The 16,838-nt window shown below is 35.8% G+C and overlaps 1 long non-coding RNA gene across 1 annotated transcript in view; it reads left to right on the top strand.

The window, feature by feature from the left end:
• The first annotated feature begins 3,029 nt into the window (after window positions 1-3,029).
• Window positions 3,030-16,838, top strand: part of LOC143670625 (uncharacterized) — a 28,603-nt gene continuing 14,794 nt past the window's right edge. The window contains exons 1-2 of the long non-coding RNA XR_013169413.1: window positions 3,030-3,140; window positions 11,576-11,698. This is a non-coding gene — a long non-coding RNA (uncharacterized LOC143670625). The remainder of the gene's footprint in view (window positions 3,141-11,575; window positions 11,699-16,838) is intronic.

The raw sequence follows: 16,838 nt of genomic DNA, 5'->3' as shown, positions 1-16,838 counted from the left end.
TAAAAATGGTTAGTAGAATTCATCTGTGAAGAATTATGAATCAAGACTTCTGGGGAAGATAGCAGTGTAAGGAGCTCCAGGACTCAGTCTTTCCAACAACACAACTACTAAACACAAAAACTGCCTGTAACAACTATTTTGATACTCTGGAGGACAGAAAAACACTGTGCAACATCCAGGGAAGAGCAGAAGGAAGAGGATAATAAACTGTGATAAAGAATAGCTAACTTCTCTTTCTGCATGGCATCTACCAACTCCCATCCCCCGCTCTCGCAACAGGCTGCCATGGCATCCAGTCCCTGGCTAACTTGTGGGTGACAACAATGGACATAAAAATATACCTGAAGAACAGGAATGGGCACAGCAAATTGCTAATCACAGCTTTTGACTAGGATTGCTGAGGGCTCCACTCTGAGGATAGCACCCCTGTGCATAGGACCCTGACCCTGTTTTGGCTGGGGATAATTGACTCAGCAACATCCCCTCTCCAAGATGACTTCCTCCTAGAATTTACCCTCTAAGCAAAAGCTGCTTGACAAAATAGAAATATTGTAAAAATTAAAGAGGCATACAGTCTGGGGAAAAGGCCTGACAGCTTCAACACGTGGGAGAAGAAGGTCTGTCCCCTGAGAAAGAGAGGAAAGAAAAATGCTCGTATAAACAGGGGATTTCCAAAACAACTAAAAAGCAAAAGCCCAGGAAAAGACAGAGGCCCAGAAAGACAGTGAAACCCTGTAAACTGCATTCACTTTAGGTAGACCTTCCTGAAAGAGTGGCTGAAGCTCAAGAAAATCTCTGTCCCCTCCGCTGCTGCTTACAAAACCAATTAAATGACACATCAGGGAATAAATTCCAGAGTTAACATTTTAAAGTATTAAAAGGTATGGAATGTGACAACAGAATACAAGACAAAGAACAGAAAATGATGGCTCATTCAAAGAAAGAGGATAAAATACAAAACATTATCAATGAAGAAGATAAAAATGCGGGCATATGAAATAAAGCTTTTTAAAAATAATCTTAGAAAACACTCAAGGAAATGAAAGAAAGTACAGAGAGCAAAATAAAACATAGGAAAACAATGAATGGACAATATGAGAGTCTAAGTAATAATATAGAAATTATAAACAAGAACAAAACAGAATTATTGGAGTTGAAGACTGCAATATCTGAAGTGAAAAGTTCCTAGGAGGGTTTCAGAGCAGATTAGAGATGGCAGAAGAAATAATCAAATAACATGAAGGCAGAACACTTGAAATGAGTCAGGCTGAGGAAAAGAAATAAGAAAAGATATATTAAAAGTGAAAACAGCCTAAAAGAGTTATAGGACACCATCAGAGCATACGCACTATGGGAGTCTGAGAAGGATATGAGTGAAAGCAACAGAAGGAGTAGTCAAAGACATAATGGCAGAGAATATTCCAAACTTGGCAAAAGATATGAATATACACATCTAAGAAGCTACGAGAACTCCAAACAGGATGAGCTTGAAGAAAACATATTGATTACCCAGTCAAAAGCAAAGGAGAAAGAGAGTTATGAAAGTTGTAAAGAGAAAAGCAATGTGCTATATACAAGGGAGCCCAATTAGATTTAGTGCTGATTTCTCATCAGAAACTACAAAGGCAAGAAGGCAGTGGGACCTAATACTTATTTTGCTGAAGGAAAACAACTGCCAGCCAAGAAATTTTTATCTGGTGGGGCTCCCTTTCAAAATGAGGGAGAGATGAAGACATTTTCAGATAAACCAAAGTTGAGGAAGTTCACCACCCCTAAGCTTCCAGAGAAGCAATGCTAAAGGGAGTTCTTCAGTCTGAAAAGAAGAATAAACAGCGGTTAAGAGCAACATAAATAATTAAAGACCTGTGGTAAAAGTAACCGTTTAGATAATTATAAATGCCAGCATTATTGAATTTTATTGTTGTTATATAACTCTACTTCTATCTTCCTACACACGTTACAATGCAAATGCAAAGCTAAGTTTGTAGACATTCAATGTGCAAAGATGTAAGTGGTAACAATTAAAAAAAATTGCATGGGGACAGAGTGGTATAAAGAAATTATATGTGCATGCTACTGAAGTTAAGTTGGTATCAAAGCAAACATGGTTATTATATATTTAGGTTGCTATATTTTACCCCCAGGGTATCCACAAGGAAAATAGATGAAAAATATTTCCAAATAGAAATGAGAAGTTTTTCAATATGGTACAACATAAAAAGTCAAATAAATATAAAAGTAAGCATCAACAGAAATACAGGTCAAACAAAGTGTAAGACTTACAAAGGCTAAATAGTAAAATCATCAGAAGAAAGTTCCATATTATCAGTGACTTTAAATGTAAATGAAATAAATTCTCTAGTCAAAAGGGAGAGATTTGCAGAATCGATAAAAAGCAATGCCTAGCTATACTGTGTATGCAAGAAAGGATGGAAAAGCATACACCATGCAAATAGTAACCAAAAAGACCTGGAGTGGCTATACTAATAACAAGTAATACAGACTTTAAGTCAATAATAGTAATATGCGATAAAGGTGGTCTTGTACTGACAAGGGGGGCAATTCAACAGGAAGATGTAATGATGATTAATTGTTGGGGACCAGAGGCTAACCTAAGATAGCGATTGAGCCAACATGGCCACCCCGGCTAATGCAATGGCATCTATATAGTACAACAAGGTTCTTCACGGAAATAGGTTCCCGCTGGGACCTTCCCGCTGGCACGAACTCCCCACCAATTATCTAACCAGCCCTTCCCGCCGGCGCGAACTCCCTCCTATCATAATGCCCCACATACCCTACTCCCTCCCCAAGCCGGTATATATACACCCGGCTTGCTTAATAAAATTTGCAGCTTGATCAGAACCCTGTCTTGCTGTCCTTCTTGTGTCTCTCTGTCCCATAGCCATTCTTCCCTCAGCAGGTGGCGGACCCCGTTGACTGTCCTGCGGGTCGGGACAATTGGCGCCCAACGTGGGGCTCAACCGCTAGCTGACAGATAGAAGCGTCGCGCGCTGAAAAATGAGGAGGGCCCTCCCATAACCCCGGACTGCCACAGAAGTAACTCACCTGTGAACGCAGCCCCGGTGACACTGCCTCGCGCCGACGGATGAACGAAGAGAAGAGCGAAGGATCACGCAGTAAGTCACTTTCATTTTCATTTAAAAAATTCACTATGGAACAGGAATCTAGTACACATGAGCTTTACGTGAGACAATTAAAAGAAACCCTCAAGACACAAGGAGCAAGAGTTAAGAAAAAGGACCTTAGAAATTTCTTTCAGTTTGTCTATCAAACCTGTCCATGGTTCCCTGCTGACGGGACCATAGACCAAAAATGCTGATCAAGAGTAGGAGATTGTTTAAAGGACTACTATAAAACTTTCGGGCCGGAAAAGGTACCAGTTACAGCCTTCAATTATTGGAACTTAATCAATGAGGCCATAAAAACTTCCCCTTCAGACCCTGAAATATTAGAGCTTTGTAGAGAGGGAGAAAATGCCTTAAAAGATGCACATCCCCTCTCCAGATCCCACTCAGAATGTAATTCTGTCACTATAGATATACCAAATGACACTGACCTCCAAGAAGATAAAACTCCCTGTGCCGAAAAACCCCTCTCAGCTTTTAATGACCTCCCAGCCTTCCGACCCCCCCTCTATGTGCCATGTGCGCCACAACCTCCTCACCATTGCTATCCTATAATGCCCCGAGTTCTGCCCTTCCTGTCACAATATACAGCCCTGGAGGAAACGGCCACTATGCTCAGAAACAGTGCAAATGCCTTTAATGAACTCTTTGCCCAAGAACAGGCCAGAGCTAACCGACAACAACTGCAAAATAATCACCTCCTTAACTCCCTGCAAACCGCCAGTCAGGTGCTCTCTTCTCTCTCTCTAATGACTAACCAAAATAAGCCCTCTAACCCCCGCTGTGCCCACTACACTTTTCCGGTCCTCCGTAGCCAGCAAAAGGCAAGGTCAGAAGCTTCCAAGCCTCAGTCTGAACAGGAAAGCAGTGAGGGGGAAGGGAGCGAGAAGGCCAATGATGAGGATGAAATAAAATCAGAATGTAGCCACGAGCGTAGCCGCGAGCGGGAGGAAACACCCCGAACCAATAAATACAAAAGGATTAATCTAAAATATTTAAAAGAACTAAAGAAAGCCGTACATGATTATGGAGCAGCTGCCCTTTTACTCTGGCTTTGCTAGACAATATTAGCGAAACGGAGCTTACTCCAAATGATTGGTCACAGCTCGACAGAGCCACCCTATCAGGTGGCGATTTCTTGTTATGGAAAGTGGACTCTGAGGAGCAGTGTAAAAAGTATGCTGAAAGCAATGTCTTAAAAGACAGCACAAAATCCTGGTCATTAAAAAAGCTTCTAGGGTCAAGTCCTTATCATCTTAATTCTACCCAGGCACAATACCCCCGAGGACTTGGTCTCCAGGTGCAGTCCGCCACCATTAAAGCATGGAGGCTACTCCCCCAAAAAGGGGCTCTCACGTCCTCTTTATCAAAAATAGTTCAGGGCCCCAACGAGCCGTATACTGACTTTCTCAGTTGGCTACAGATCGCAGCCCAGTGCATTCTTGGTGATCAGGAAAGCGAAAGCGATTTTATCAAGCATCTCGCTTATGAAAATGCTAACACCGCCTGTCAGGCAGCAATCTGCCCTTTTCGTAATACTGACCTCTCCAATTATATTAAACTTTGTAACAGAATAAATCCTAATACTCAGGCAATATTAGCTGTCTTACAAAATCGCCCTGAAAACAACGGCCCCATCTGTTTTAATTGTAACAAATCGGGTCATTATTCAAAAAATTGCCCCCTATGCATTATTTTTGAATAATGGAATATGGAATAAAGCCTAAACTAATATAATAAGTGCTGAGGGTTTGTAAAAATAGAAATTATGGTTAAAATCAAGAAAGATTTAATGAGTCTAAAATGACAATGTTTTCTTGAACTTTTAGCCTGTTCTAATGAAAAGATATAAAATTTCTAAATAATTAGTTAGAAAGCAAAGCGTCTGTGTTTTATCAAAATAACTTCTGTTAACTTTTATCATGTTGTTATCTGTATAAAAAATACTGATTTTTCTCCTGGGTATCATTATACTGGCAAAAAGTGCTTCTTTTCTTGCCCTAAACCAGGTGGCTTAATCTATTAATCTAAGTACTATTACTATAAATGAATCTATTACTGGCTAAATCATATTCAAATCATATAAATACCTATATTCCTTTAAGCCAAAATATCTTAAGGCTTTGTCCAATCTTTATATAAACTACATATGTATAAGCTAAATTTATCCTAAAATAACCATGGCTTATATTGGAAGCAGATCAGATTTGAGGGTTGAATGCAAGGAAAAAATATACTTGTGGAGTCTTTTTTGTTCACCTGATGTTGCCATTACATGCAACTGATATTGCTATCACATGACCTTGATAAAAAATAGTTAAAATGTACACTCTAGCTGGGAGGACTGGCTATCCCCCCATAAGGAGGTGTACTTTAATAAAGATATCTAGGTCCCAGGAAGCTCCTCTTGGTCCCTAGCCAGTTCCCAGAGGACCCAACTGGGCCCCGTCATGTAAGCAAACCGAAATTTGGCCACTATTGTAAGAAAATACCATAAAAACTGCATGCAATAAATTTAAAATTAGTAAAAATGCACAACCAATTATAAAGAATCCACATTCCTGCATTCCTTTTAAATCAATCCAATGAATTCAATTTTAAAAATCTGGTCATTTGCTATGGGTACATGTCACTATTGGCACTCTACATTCATTTTTGCTACCTGCCACTTTAGGGATTCCTAATTATATGTTACAAAACTTGTTTGATATTTTACAAGGAAATTTTAATTTATTAAGCAAAAGGCAGTTAACAGCTGCAGCTGAATGAGAGTTACAATTAATTGAACAATGCATTAAAAAAGGACAGCTTGTTCAAATAGATCTAAAAAAGCCTGTTGATTTTAATATTTTCTTTACCTTGCAATCTCCCACAGGCCTATTTTAAATCTATTTGAACACAATTCGCCACGGTCCTCTGGAAAGATCCATTGGATAACACTTGGTGAGGACCAGATCCGGTCCTGATATGGGGCAAAGAATCAGTGTATATATATTCTAGGGAATTAATTCAGACAAATGGTTACCAGAGCAATTAACAAAACAAATAGACAATAACAATCTGTCCAGGGCAAAAAGGTTGCCCTGAGAAAAGGCATTTTTCTCTCTTCCTTTCTCCAGCACAGCTGAAGCTATTAATAAACCAGCAAGCCCTGCTATAACCTATTCAACGACGGCTAAGCTTTCAGACGACTGAAGTCCAAGAATCCATCTACTGGTGTTGCTGGTCTAGGCACTGGTATCGCCTCAATCACCCTCCAACAACAAAGCCTCTCCCATCTCAGGGCTGCCATAGACGAGGACTTAACCCATATTAAAACTTCCGTCACCCACCTTGAAAAGTCCCTTACGTCCCTATCAGAAATAGTTCTCCAAAATAGAATGGGGCTAGACCTGCTCTTCCTTAAACAAGGAGGGCTTTGTGCAGCATTAGGCGAGGAATGTTGCTTTTATGCTGATCATTCTGGCTTAATTAGAGATTCAATGACCAAACTTAGGGAAGGAATTGCAAACCGCAAACATGAGCGGGAAGCCCAAGGAGGCTCCTCCTGGGGACTCAATGGAATCCTCCCTTACCTCCTCCCTATATTAGGCCCCTTAATAACCCTACTCCTTATAATATCTATTGCACCTGCTATTATAAGGAAAATACTGCAGCTTGTAAAGGATCAAGTTAATTCAGCCCTAGGGAGGCCCATTCAGGTGCATTACCAAAGGCTCCATCTCCAGGACCAGGGTGTAACCCTGGAAGGCCAAGAAAACATCTACCCTCTGTAAATCCCCCCCTCCTACGGGAGCAGCATACCACTCGAAAGTATGCTTCTAGCTTATGCTATGATTGGTACCGCTGGGTGCAAGGCAAAGCACTGCAAAGGAGGGCCAGAACAATCAAAGGCCGTTTTTGAGCTCCTTGAGAAGTATGCCTCATTTGCATAGGGGTTAGCTCTGCAAAAATTCCCCTCCCCAGAAAAACAGAGCCACAAACAACTTGGGGAATGAGGCCTCTACTTCCCCCAGCAAAGGTTAATGCCAAAAGAATGCTTAATCAGCATCCTTCCTCCATCCTTTTGAAAAACAAAGGGAGGAGATGTTGGGGACCAGAGGCTAACCTAAGATAGCGATTGAGCCAACATGGCCACCCCGGCTAATGCAATGGCATCTATATAGTACAACAAGGTTCTTCACGGAAATAGGTTCCCGCTGGGACCTTCCCGCTGGCACGAACTCCCCACCAATTATCTAACCAGCCCTTCCCGCCGGCGCGAACTCCCTCCTATCATAATGCCCCACATACCCTACTCCCTCCCCAAGCCGGTATATATACACCCGGCTTGCTTAATAAAATTTGCAGCTTGATCAGAATCCTGTCTTGCTGTCCTTCTTGTGTCTCTCTGTCCCATAGCCATTCTTCCCTCAGCAGGTGGCGGACCCCGTTGACTGTCCTGCGGGTTGGGACAATTAATATATGCATCTAACAGCAGAGCAGTAGAATAAATGAAGCAAATGCTGACAAATTTGAAGGGAGAAATAGACAGAGTGATAGGTTCACAGATTAATGGAGTTTTCTTTAACTTATCTGCATATACCAAGGTTTTTACAATGAAATATTTTGCTTTTTAAATAAAAAAATATTCATAAAATGGCTGAGTGATTATGCTAATATTATAATTAAAATGCCCTTCTGGTTGCCTTCTCTTTCATTTTAAATAACTCTAGCATGCATATTCAGAATGCTTAAAGTGACATGGAATTACAAGTACAAGAAATTTATCATGACTTATTTTGAGGACTCCTCAAAATACGTGAAGACACTTTTCTTCATCTACTGTTTGGTTATCCAATGATGTCTATGATAAACAGGTATCAGGAAAAGTAATTAATTCTTTATTTTTATTTCACCAGTTTTTGAGATAACGAATGAGTTTGCCATCCTCCATATGTAACTTTTTCAGTTCATGCTGATATTTCAAATTCAAATTCAGTACTACATTTTTTTTAACTTAGTTTCATCCATATTAAACCTCTAACTCTCTTTATTCTTCCACACAAAGAATCCTGGTGTGGATGATATAATTATAGTATCTCATAATTGCTCATTTGCTTCATCCCTTATCCCACAGCACACACGAAATAGTGCCAGAATTAGCAGTACCAAAACAACTACAACCCATTATGGTTATGGAAAACTTAAGATAAAATCTTGCATATGCTGTCTATAATCTCCTCTTATTTATAAGGTTGTGTTATATCTATGTCATCAGATCACATAGTCATAATTTGCTATAATGGCTCCCTTTCAATTTTAATTTAGTCTTAGTTCTGCAAGTAATTAAATATTTAGTTTTCACTACCAGTCTTTATGTTATTATCTCTCTGGTCATTTTAATTATTTGAAATTTGTTCTCATTGATTATTTATGAAGGGCTCCCAGGAATAGTATTTCCTAAATTCTCCCATATTGATAATTTTGGATTTTGTCAGTTTCATGAAGATCCAAAAACTATGCTACCGGACAGCATCAACATTTTCTAAGATACTTCCTGTTTATTTTTTCTAAACTTTATATTATATAACATATATAAAACTTAAAATTCCCCACTTTAACCACTTTCAAATGTACAGTTAAGTAGAATTAATTACATCCACAACATTTATTGCTTGATGCCTCATTATTTTTGTAAATACTATTGGCCCCTTGAAAACTGTAAAGAAGAACAAGACGAATATTCTCCTTTTCTGGCACAGTTAGCAGATCTCTCTATGAAAGTTATGGGAATGAACCAGATGAACTCTCCAAAATTCTTTTGGCTCTAGAATTCCAGGAAAAGAAATTAACTTTACTATAAAAGTACAATATGTAACAGAGTGCCTCTCAGGTTGTTGGCATGCTGGTTAGAATCGAGCTTGAAGCTGTGATTTTTGCTGACTTCCAGGCTTTCCCAAGTAATGATGTCAGATTTACTTTTCCTACAAAAGTTTCCACTATTTCTTCTAAAACTATCACCAAAGTAAAGTTTTCTGTGTTGCCATAGTATGGGCCCAATATGGAATATGCAATTTTCCATGCAAAATATGGAAATAAAATAAATAAGTAGTAGTCAAAGAGATAAGAAAGTGATAATAAATTTGTTTCTCAGAAAAAGATATGTTTATTTTTATTTTGCATCAAGTAGCACAAATTCAATCCCGGAACAATAGAAATTTAATTATGAAATCAATACAGCTGTAAGAATTTGGTTCTTTGTTTTAAAAAGAAAATTCTATGGTTCTACCCATTTCTCTTTGTGCTAATAAGAAATTTGGTCCTGTTATGATATAGGTTGAAAATTATAGTTATTCATTTAATTTTATTCTGATCATGTTTTATGAAACTTCAAGCCTCGAGTCTTGCCACATTATATACCTTATTTGGTGTGTTCTGCTAATGTTAGACCAAGTCTAGAATATTATATTTTATTCTGCCTGCCACTGGTTAAAAGTTTCTTTAACAAATGACACTTTTCTAAAAAGAAAGCCAAATAAAAAGGCTAATAGTGTGATTTCCAGTTGACATGAGGGACAGTTGATATGGGGATGTTAGCCTAGAGAAGAGAAGTCTTAGAGAGATAGAATTTAAACTTACTACAAATATTTGAGGGATAAGAAAAGGATTACTTACTCTGATTCCAGCAGGGAGAAACAGATCCAAAAATAAACGTATTAGGAACATTTTTATATCAGTATAAGGAAGAAGAGCAAGAACAATTTACCAAAAGAAATGTACTTTCTTAAAAATGGTGTTTCCTGGCTTAAAAGGTAGTTATATTCTACTTTGAAAGGGAGGTTTAATATAGTATATATGGTGTCAGACACACATTCTGAATCCAAAATGTGGGATGTTATACTGTTTTCTTCTAGTGAAATACTGTGTGATGTTATACTTGACTACTTCTAGTGAAACACTATTTTACTTCTAGTGAAATACTGCTTTATTTTGACTTCTCATTTGAGAACAATTAAGATATGATAATATTACCAAGCTATCACTTATTTCTATAACTTTTATCCATGGCATATATGAGGCCTAATATCAATGTAGAGTCATTTAAATAAAGCTTAAAATACCTATATAGTTAAATATAACACAATTTGTTCCATTTTTACTATATTGTAAAATAGTAATGATGGAAGTATTTGTTGTAATGTTCAAATTTCCTTAATCAAGTAAGCCTTAATCAACTATTTTTCAAAAAGTCCTACTGAAATTGGGTTCACACACACAGGAATGTATTGAGTTTAAAAACATGTTTTTCTGGGGTATATTCTGTTCAAAACCACCACAAACTGTGCACTGAATTTTTATTATTTCCACTATTCTACGTTCTTTGAATTCATTGTGTTGTTTTTTCTTGAACTTTTAAGTTTGTTGTTTGAGTTATTTATTATCAATGTAATTTTTTTTTGTTTTTTGTATTTAGGGCTAGGTATTTTCCTCTAAATACTGCTAAAGTCAGCAATTCTTATATCACTTTATAGTCTTAAAATGGCTAAGTGTTGTAAGGATTATTAACAATATATTTTAAATAGAAATATCTTGTCAGATAAATGTTTTGTAAATCTTTTTCACAGTCCATGGCTAGCTTTTGCATTTTCTTAACGGCATCTTTTGAAATTTAAAAGCTTTTAATTTTAATGCATCTGATTTATAGTTTTGTTCATGGTTTGTGATTGATGTGTTTAATGTAAGAAGTATTTTCTTAACCCAGGACACTAAGCCATTGTCCTGTGGTTTCTTCTAGAAGACTTGTGGTCTAACATTTATGGTTTGAGTTATTTTATATAAATGGTGCACTGGTCAAATTCATTGTTTGCATATGGACATGTGAATTGTTCCACCGCTAATTGCTGAAATGATAATCCTTTCCATATTGAGTTGCCTTGAAAACGTTGTCAGAAATCAATGGGCCATATGTGTGTGAGCCTGCTTATGAACTCTCTATTGTTATCTTTATCTATATGTCCATCCTAGTGCTGGGGCTAGGGCTAGTCAAATTACATACTCATAGCCAAAAATGTAAGGATTCACTCACTCTCCATTGAATATCATATTTGTCTCTCTATATTTCACTATGGATATTTTTTCTACTACTCTGCTTTCATGCTCATTAATCTTTTCTTCTGCAGTGTTTTAATCATTTGTTAAGTCCCACTCAATGAATTTTCCATTTCATATTTTTTTCCATTTCATATTTTCTCCATTTAATATGTTTTAGGTTTTTTATCTCTAAAAGATCAATTTAGATCTTTATTACATATTTTGTTGCTTTTGTCATTATGCTCATGCTTTTGTCTACCTTATTGAACATATGTAGCATATATTTATAAGACTTGTTTTGATCTCCTTGTGTACTAATTTTGTTATCTGTTTGATTTCTTGCACTGTTTCAGTTGAAAAGTTTGAAGCTACCAGAGTTGGTTCATCAGATTTAAGGAAAGAAGCCACCTCCATAACATAACATTTCAAGCGCTGATGTAGAAGCTGTAACAAGTTATCTAGAAGATCAAGCTAAGGTACTTTAACTTTTCTCCTCATTATATATTCTATTTTGTTGTTTCTTTTCATGGCTAGTAAGTTTTTATTATTTGCCAATCATTATGACTTGTATATAATTGGGTTGTAGATATTTTTGCACTCCTTTAATTATTTTTGGGCTTTTATATGGTACACAGTTAAGTTACTTAGAAATAGTTGCTACTTTAGAGGCTTGCTCTTAAGCTTTGTTAGGCTAAGTCCAGAATGGCCTTTTACCTATGGCTAATATTGTTTAAGTATTAAGGTGATAATTTCAAAGAATATTATGTAATATTTTATATGATAGTTATTTCCAATCTGGCTGGTTAAAACTTAAACTATTCTCAGCCTTGAGTAACTTCAGTGTTTGTTGTATCTTTTACTTTCTAGTGGTCTTTTCTGTGTCCTTGATATTTGCTTCATGTATATGTGCAGATTGGTATACAGTTAAATATTTAGGAGGACAGTCCTGTAGTTCTCCTAAGTGCACTCTCTGCCCCACCCCCAGCAATTTCCTCTCTCCAGTACTCAGTCCTTCAAATTCTAGCCTCCATGATATTTCTGAGCCCAGAATTCCATCTCCTCAATTCAGCAGGATTACTCACACTGTTTGACTTCCCAGTCTCTGTTCTTTGGCCTGGAAACTTTCTCAAAGCAGTGAGCCATAGCAATCACAGTACTCACCTCATTTGTAACTAATATCTCCGGTATCACTGATCTAAGGACCAGTCGTCTAATGTCTGGAAACTGTTGTTTTATTGTTTCATATATCTTTTCCAGTTTTCTAGTTGACTCAGTTGAGAAAGTAAATCCAGTCTCTGTTATTCCAACATAGCCAAAGTCAATAATATTGAACATTTCTCCCTCAATCAAGATTTCTATTTGAGACATAATTCACACACCATAAATTTCACCATTATAAAGGGTAAAATTTAGTGTTTTTATCATATACACAGAGTTGTGAAACCATAACTACTAATTTTAGAAAATTTTCAACACCCCATATACCATAATACTATATCCATTACCTTTAACAAAATTTCCCTTTTCCACCATCCCTTGTCAACCACTAATCCACTTACTGTCACTATAGTGACATCTGAATATTTCATAGAAATTGAATCATCCAATAAGTGGTCTTTTGTGACTATCTCTTTTCACTGAGACTATTGCTTTCATGGTTCATCCATGTTATAGCATATATCAGAATTTCATTTCTTTTTATGCTGAATAATATCTCATTTATGTGTGTATATGTACTATAAATATATATTTATTTATCCATTCATCAATTGATGGACATTTGTGTTTTTTTCTGAATTTTTTATTACCATGAATAATGCTACTATGAATGCTTCCATACAAGTTTTTGCATGTATATATGTTTTCAATTATTTTGAGTATATACATAATAGTGCAATTTCTCATTCATATGTTGATTCTGTGTTTAACTTTTAATGAAAATGTAAACTGTTTTCCAGAGTAGCTGCACCATTTTGCATTCCCACAAGCAATATATGAGGGGTTTGAATTTTTCCATGACCTCACCAAGCTTTATTTTCTGTCTTTGTGATGATGTCAATATTAGTGCATATGATGTGACATCTCATGGTGGTATTGAGATGCCTTTGACTAATGAACAATTATGTTCACCATCTTTTCATGTGATATTGGACATTGTATTCATTCTTTGAGGAAATGTCTATTCAAATCTTTTGCCTATTTTTAATTGGGTAATTTGTGTTTCTATTTTTGAGTTTTAAGAGTTATTTGTATATTCTGGATAATGGTCCATTATAAGATACAATATTGCAAATCTTTTCACTCATTCTGTGGGCTGTCTTTTCAATTCATTGATAAAGTATTTTGATGCACAAAAGTTTGTAATTTTGATTAAGTCCAACTTTTCTATTCTTTCTTTTTTGCTTATGCTTATTGTGCCATAATTATTGCCTAATGCAATTTACAGCAATTTAAGGCTCTTTTTTTACTGCAAGCATTTTACAGTTTTAGCTCTTGTATTTAGGTATATGATCCATCTGGAGTTAATTTTTGTATATGGCATGAGGTAGGGGTGAAATTTCATTCTTTATATGTGTATATACATTTCTCCCAGCAACATTTCTCAAAAGGACAATTATTTTTCCATTGAATTGTTTGATATTCTTGTCAAAAATCAGCTGAACATAAACATCTGGGTTTAGTTCTGGAATGTCATGCATATTTTTTCTATCCTTTTTATGTCATTATATGTACCCTTTATATAGCCATATATCACTATGCCAGTGCCACACAGCTTTGATTACTACAGCTATGTAGTAGGTATTTGAATCAGGAAGCAGAGTCATCTAACTTTCTTCTTCATTTTCAAGTTGTTTTTGGCTGATTCCCTAGATTTTCATATGAATTTTAGGATCAACTTGTCAATTTCTTTAAAAAAATCAGTAGTTCTTTAAAGTTTCTTTTTATTAGAGAAGATTTACCTTTACAGAAGTTTCTTGCAAAAAATACAGAATTCCCATATACCCACCCCCATTAGAACAATTTGCATTAGTGTGGTACCCTTGTAACAATTGATATAGAATACTATTAAAATTATGACATTAACTATAGTTCATAGTTTTCATTAAAGTTGATGTTTGTGTTGTATATGGTCATTTTTTTTGTTAAATTTTTATTCTAATGGCATATATATGACCTAAAATTTATCTTTTTTAAAATATTAAGATACATAATTCAGTAGCCTTAATTACATTCATAAAGTTGGATTACTATTACCACCAAACATTACCAAAACTTTTCATCATTCCAAACTGAATATCCAAATTGAAATATTGCATCAATTAAGAAATAACTCCCTATTCCCTAACCTTATCCCTCTCCTTACCTGAAATCTAGTTTCCAATTCTATGAATTTGCTTATTATAATTGACTCATATCAATGAGATCATACTACATTTGTCCTTTCGTGTCTGGATTATTTCACTCAGCACTATGTTTTCAAAGTTCATCCGTGTTGTCACATGCACCAGAACTTTGTTCCTTTTCACAGCAGAAAAATATGTTATTGTATATACAGGCATGACTCAGAGATATTTCTGGTCCAGTTCCAGATGACTGCAAAAAAGCAAATATTGCATAAAAACCATATGAAATTTTTTGATTTCTCAATTCATATGAAAATTATGTTTACACTATATTGCAATAGGATGATGTTTAAAAAATGGTCATACCTTAATTAAAATACTTTACTGTTGAAGAATGCTGACTATCATCTGAACCTTCAGCAAGTCATTTGATTTTTGCAGATGGATGGTCTTACCTTGATCTTGATGGCTGTTGACTAATTAGGGTGGTGGTTGCTGAAGATTGGGGTGGCTGTGTCAATTCCTTAAGATAAGATAACACTGAAAATTTTCCACATCGTTGATTGTCTCATGAAATATTTCTCCATAGCATGAAATGTTGCTCGATAGAATTTTACCCACGGTAGAACTTCTTCCAAATTTGGAGTCAGTAGTTGCACACAGCCACTGCTTTATCAACTGAATTTATGTACTATTTTAAATCTTTTGTTGTTATTTCAGTGGTGCTCACAGCATCTTCACCAGGAGTAGATTCCACTTCAAGAAACAATTTTCTTTGGCCATCTATAAAAATCAACTCCTTATCCATTCAAGTTTTATCATGAGATTGCAGCAAGAGGACTAAGAATTTAAAGTGTAGCTTAGTTCTCTTGATATTTCAACAAAACCTGCAGTTACTTCCTCCACTGAAGTCTTGAGACCCTCAAAGTCATCCACGAGGGTAGGAATCAACTTCTTCTGAACGCCCATGAATGCTGATATTTTGAAATCCTCCCATGGATCAGAAATGTTCTTCAAGGCATCAAGAATGGTGAATCCTTTCCAGAAGGTTTTCAGTTGACTGTCCAGATCTTTCAGAGAATTAACTATCTATGGGAGGTATAGCCTTATGAAATATACTTCTTAAACAATAAGACTTGAAAGTTTAAATACTTCTTGATCAATGGGTTACAGAATGGATGTTGTGATAGCAGCCATGAAAAAAGCATTAAGCTTATATATCTCCACCAGAGCTCTTCCATGACCAGGTGCATTGTCAATGAGCAGTAATATTTTTGAAGGAGTCTTTTTTTTCTGAGAAATAGTTCTCAATAGTGGGCTTAAAATATTCAGTAAATAGAATGGTAAAGGAGTATTGGTTTCAACTTAAAGCCATCAGCTGTATTATCCCCTAAGAAGAGTCAATCTGTCTTTTGAAACTTTGAGTATAGGCATTGACTTCTCTCTAGCTATGCAAGCCCTAGATAACATCTTCTAATAGAAGGCTGTTTCATCTACAATGAAAATCTGTTGTTTAGGGTAGCCACCTTTATCAATTACCTAAGTAGATGTTCTGGACAACTTGTTGCAACTTCTCCATAAGCACTTGCAATTTCACTTTGAACTTTTATGTTATGGAGATGGCTTCTTTCCTTAAACTTCATGATCCAACATTTGTTAGTTTCAAACTTTTCTTCTGCAACTTTCTAACCTCTTTCAGGATTCATAGAATTGAAGAGAGTTAGGTCCTTGCTCTGGATTAGCCTTTGGTTTAAGGAAAGGTTGTGTTTATTATATTTCGTGAATAAATATTTTTATAATTCTACTAACTATATTCCAGGATTTACAATAAAGTTCATGTGTTATACAGTCCTATGTTACAGTACTATCCTGTTTTGACTACCATAGATTTATAGTAATTTTTAAAATTGGGAAGTATGAGTCTTCCAACTTCCATTTATTTGCATATTCTTTTATTACTTTTAGCAATGTTTTATAGCTTTCTCTGTAAAGCCTTTACATCACTGATTATATTTATTCCCATATATTTGAGCTTCTTATAAATGGATTTTTCTTTATTTTCTTCTTCAGATTGTTCATTTCTAGTGTATAGGAAGAATACTGAGTTCGTTTCCTGGTGTCTACCCATGCAAAAAAAGTATACTGATTTTTGCTTATTGATCTTGTAACATGGCTAATTGCTTAATTCATTTATTAACTCTAGTAGCTTTACTATGCATTTTTAGGATTTTTTTATATATAGTAAAATGTCATCTTCAAATAAGGAAAGTTT

Source organism: Tamandua tetradactyla, chromosome X (genome assembly GCF_023851605.1).
Source record: "Tamandua tetradactyla isolate mTamTet1 chromosome X, mTamTet1.pri, whole genome shotgun sequence".
In the NCBI taxonomy this organism is placed as follows: Eukaryota; Metazoa; Chordata; class Mammalia; order Pilosa; family Myrmecophagidae; genus Tamandua; species Tamandua tetradactyla.
This window is presented reverse-complemented; position numbering and strand designations above follow the sequence as displayed.